The sequence below is a fragment of the Cetorhinus maximus genome, chromosome 38 (assembly GCF_964194155.1).
Source record: "Cetorhinus maximus chromosome 38, sCetMax3.hap1.1, whole genome shotgun sequence".
Lineage (NCBI taxonomy): Eukaryota > Metazoa > Chordata > Chondrichthyes > Lamniformes > Cetorhinidae > Cetorhinus > Cetorhinus maximus.
Window position 1 is genome coordinate 282,438 of NC_135916.1, and position 4,971 is coordinate 287,408.

Here is a 4,971-nt window from a genome sequence, read left to right on the forward strand (position 1 = left end):
GTTTTATCGGCCCCCCTTCACCACATTTTGGTTTGGCGTTCGTAAGTTTCCTTTGAGTTTCGCCTTTGTCGTTGCAGTTTCCCTTTAAGGGGCCGCTTTTTAATCTGTCCCTGATTTAGTTCGTTGAGTTTATTTGGTTCAGCTCAATTGGCCATCTCCGTTGCCTGGTGCGCGTTATGGGTATATCACAAATATAACAGTCTTCTCGAAGGGCAGAGTTCACAAATTGCTTAGCACTCACCAAACATCACCAGCTGCAAGGGCTCGGGCACATCCACAGGATGGAGGGAGGGCTGTCACTGGTCAAAGGGCTGTCAAAGGTCAAAGGGCACCCTCTACTGTAAGCTCTGCTTCAAGGATAACCGCGAGTATGACGTGAAAAGGCCCGAAAAATACATTCTCACACCTGGGAGCCAATGGCTTCCGACAGGGGTGGTGGGGGAAGGGGACTGGCAATACCTCCTGCAGCCTGACGTGCACCACCACGATGACCCATGGCTACAGCGGCTTGGCAACAGACGCCAACAGCAAAAGCTCCAACGCACGAGGACACCTGGTAGCTTCATGTGCCGTGTTTGGGCAAAACCTGCCTCGAAAGGATTGGCCTCTTCCTCCAACAGCAAGGGGGCACCACATGAAGGCACCCCTGTCTGAACTGGATCGTTGGTGCATGCCCATTACCTGCTGTAGATGGAAGCATACTGCCGACTACCTTTAGCGTCGTAAAGCTTCAGGTCAATTATTAGGACCCATCAGTTTCCAAAGAGTAATGTTTAGTAGGTATAATGTTTCCTGGTGCAGGTTTATAAGTAGCATGTCTTCTGCCATATTGGTACTGGTCTAGTATCAATGATCACAGTGTCATCTATATACTAGAGTGTAATTAGTGCCTACACTCTCCTAGAGGCACAGGTCAAGTCCTTTTACAGCAGCTACAGGTGTGGTATATGGACCTGCACTGTCTAACTGGTGGACACATTCGTAATTAGTCCCTAAGTTTGCAGTTGACACCAAAATAGGTGGGAAAGTAAGTTGCAATGAAGAAATAAGAAATGTACAAATGGATATGGACAGGTTAGGTGAATGGGCCAAAATTTGGCAGATGGAGTTTAACGCGGATAAATGTGAGCTTATCCATTTTGGTCGGAAGAATAAAAAGGCGACTTATTAGTTAAATGGAGAGGAACTTCAGAATGCTTCAGTGCAGAGGGATCTGGGTGTCCTCGTGCATGAATCGCTGAAAGTTAGTTTACAGGTGCAGCAGGTAATAAGGAAGGCAAATGGAATTTTGGCATTTATTGCTAAAGGAATAGAGTATAAAAATAGGGAAGTGTTGTTGCAACTGTACAAGGCATTGGTGAGACCGCACCTGGAGTACTGTGCACAGTTTTGGTCCCCTTACTTGAGGATGGATGTAATTGCATTGGAGGCGGTTCAGAGGAGGTTCACTAGATTGATTCCAGAGATGCGAGGCCAGTCTTATGAGGAGAGATTGAGTAGTTTAGGCCTATACTCGCTAGAGTTTAGAAGGATGAGAGGGAGATCTAATTGAGGTATATAAGATGCTAAAGGGGATAGACAAAGTAGACCTGGAGTGGATGATTCCCCTAGCAGGGCATTCTAGAATGAGCGGCCATAGTTTTAGGCTAAGGGGCGGTAGATTTAAATCAGTGATGTGGAGGAATTACTTTTCTCAAAGGGTCGTGAATCTGTGGAATTCGCTACCTCAGATTGTAGTGGATGCCGGGACGCTGAATAAATTTAAGGAGGAGATAGACAGGTTTTTAATTGGTAATGGGTTGAAAGGTTATGGGGGAGAGGGCGGGAAATTGGAGTTGAGGCCGAAATGAGATCAGCCATGGTCGTAATGAATGGCGGGGCAGGCTCGAGGGGCTGAATGGCCTACTCCTGCTCCTAGTTCTCATGTTCTAAACAATCCACCAGCACCGACCTGCATTTATGATCCATGCTCTACTTTGGTAGGAATCTGTCGTCAGCACCTCCAGTGTTCTGCCAGTGCAGGAATATGGTTCCAATAGCAACGACTGAGACTGGATGCTCTCGATGCAGCTCTTAGGTCGTCAAATCGATTGTGTCACTGAAGGAGTAAACCAGGAGCCCAGGTGAATACTCTGGGGATATTTGCCAGGAGGGCAGCGGCTGGCTTTTTCATTCGATTGGTTAAGCCTGGAATCGTAAAGCTCATCTCATCAATAGCGACCACGAGGCGAGTGTCGACCGCTCTAAAAACCCACTCGTTTCACTCGTGCCCTTCATGGAGGTAGCCTGCCTTGCCCAGTCTGGCCTACCTGTGATAGCAGCCGCACGCTATTGTGGTTGACTCTTACCTGCCTCCTGCAATAGCCCAACAAGCCACTGAGCTCAAGGGCAAATCGAGATGGGCAACAGGTGTTGTCCTTGCCAGCGACGCTCACAACCCATGAAAAAAAAATCAACTTTGCGGATGGAAGACACTTCAAGGAACACCTCTGACATTATCACGGTGTGACATTATTTATTGTTTAATGCATGTTGAAATTTCCAAGAGTTTCTTGCTCACAGTCAATTCAGTTGAGTCAAAAAAGCAGAGGAGAAAATTCTCCTTAACTAAGATCTAGAAACTTACTATTTTAATCGTTACCTGGAGAAGTTAACTGATTTCATTACTTTACATTATTCTGAGTTGCTACTAGATACAAACTACAGGAAGATAAACGAATTCAGTTAACACTTCAACTCATGCATTGTTGGTCAATAATTGATTAACGAGCAATATTAATGAATATAAATGAATGCCAGTGTCAAAATTCAGATTGCAACTGTCACATTGATTTATTGTAAATCTGCCACTCTGGAATGACTCAGTAATTAATCAGAAACGCGGTCTTATTACAATGTGACGCTTGCATAATACGCTACTGAACACGGCTGCATTGAAATTTTGCTACATATAGGAATTTGATTAATCAGAAATTAAAGCACTTCTGTGCCCACAGCAATTCACCCTTGCGATAAGGCCTTAAAGTACCCACGGTTTATGTTTATAGTATATATGAACTCGTGGCCACAGAGTCCACTGACCCTCCGACAGTGCAGCACTCCCTCAGTACTGACCCTCTAACAGTGCAGCGCTCCCTCAGTACTGACCTTCCAACAGTGCAGCACTCCCTCAGTACTGACCCTCCGACAATGCGGCGCTCCCTCAGTACTGACCCTCCGACAGTGCAGCACTCCCACAGTACTGACCCTCTAACAGTGCAGCACTCCCTCAGTACTGACTCTCCGACAGTGCAGCACTCTCTCAGTACTGACCCTCTAACAGTGCAGTGCTCCCTCAGTACTGACCCTCTAACAGTGCAGTGCTCCCTCAGTACTGACCCTCCGACAGTGCAGCAGTCCCTTAGTACTGACCCTCCGACAGTGCAGTGCTCCCTCAGTACTGACCTTCCGACAGTGCAGCACTCCCTCAGTACTGACTGTCCGACAGTGCAGCACTCCCTCATTACTGACCAACTAACAGCACAGTGCTCCCTCAGTACTGGCCCTCTGATAGTGCATCACATCCTCAGTACTGCACCTCCAACAGTGCAGCACTCCCTCAGTACTAACCCTCTGATAATGCAGCACTCCTCCAGTACCTACTCTCCGACAGTGCGGTTCTCCCTCAGCATTAACCCTCCGACAGTGCAGCACTCCCTCAGTACTGTCCCCCCGACAGTGCAGCAGTCCCTCAGTACTGACCCTCTGACAGTGCAGCACTCCCTCAGTACTGACCCTCCGACAGTGCGGCACTCCCTCAGTACTGTCCCCCTGACAGTGCAGCAGTCCCTCAGTACTGACCCTCTGACAGTGCAGCACTCCCTCAGTACTGACCCTTTAACAGTGTGGCACTCCCTCAGTACTGACCCTCCGACAGTGCAACAGTCCCTTAGTACTGACCCTCCAACAGCGCAGTGCTCCCTCAGTACTGACCCTCCGACAGTGCAACAGTCCCTTAGTACTGACCCTCCGACAGTGCAGTGCTCCCTCAGTACTGGCCTTCCGACAGTGCAGCACTCCCGCAGTACTGATCCTCTGACAGTGCAGCACTCCCTCAGTACTGACCATCTAACAGTGCAGCACTCCCTCAGTACTGACCCTCTAACAGTGCAGTGCTCCCTCAGTACTGACCCTCTGGCAGTGCAGCACTCCCTCATTACTGACCCTTTAACAGTGTGGCACTCCCTCAGTACTGACCCTCTAACAGTGCAGTGCTCCCTCAGTACTGACCCTCTGACAGTGCAGCAGTCCCTTAGTACTGACCCTCCGACAGTGCAGTGCTCCCTCAGTACTGACCCTCCAACAGTGCAGTGCTCCCTCAGTACTGACCTTCCGACAGTGCAGCACTCCCTCAGTACTGACTGTCTGACAGTGCAGCACTCCCTCATTACTGACCATCTAACAGCGCAGTGCTCCCTCAGTACTGGCCCTCTGATAGTGCATCACATCCTCAGTACTGCACCTCCAACGGTGCAGCACTCCCTCAGTACTAACCCTCTGATAATGCAGCACTCCTCCAGTACCTACTCTCCGACAGTGCGGTTCTCCCTCAGCATTAACCCTCCGACAGTGCAGCACTCCCTCAGTATTGTCCCCCTGACAGTGCAGCAGTCCCTCAGTACTGACCCTCTGACAGTGCAGCACTCTCTCAGTACTGACCCCCTGACAGTGCAGCACTCCCTCAGTACTGACCCTCCGACAGTGCAGCACTCCCTCAGTACTGACCCTCTGACAGTGCAGCACTCCCTCAGTACTGACGCTCCAACAGTGCAGTGTTCCTTCAGTACTGACCCTCTGACAGTGCAGCACTCCCTCAGTACTGACCCTCTGACAGCGCAGTGCTCCCTCAGTACTGACCCTAGTCTCACTTCCCATGACCTAATACATACAGCGCACTCTGGCTTTTCTGCCGCTTCCCTCCATCTCATGGGC

The 4,971-nt window shown here is 49.6% G+C and overlaps 1 long non-coding RNA gene across 1 annotated transcript; it reads right to left on the reverse strand.

Moving 5' to 3' along the window:
- Positions 1 to 2,490: 2,490 nt before the first annotated feature.
- LOC144672348 (uncharacterized) lies at positions 2,491 to 4,971 on the reverse strand. Its single transcript, XR_013574102.1, has 3 exons — positions 3,969 to 4,971; positions 3,177 to 3,901; positions 2,491 to 3,109 (listed from the first exon to the last, which is right to left on the reverse strand). It is a non-coding gene; the product is annotated as an uncharacterized LOC144672348 (long non-coding RNA).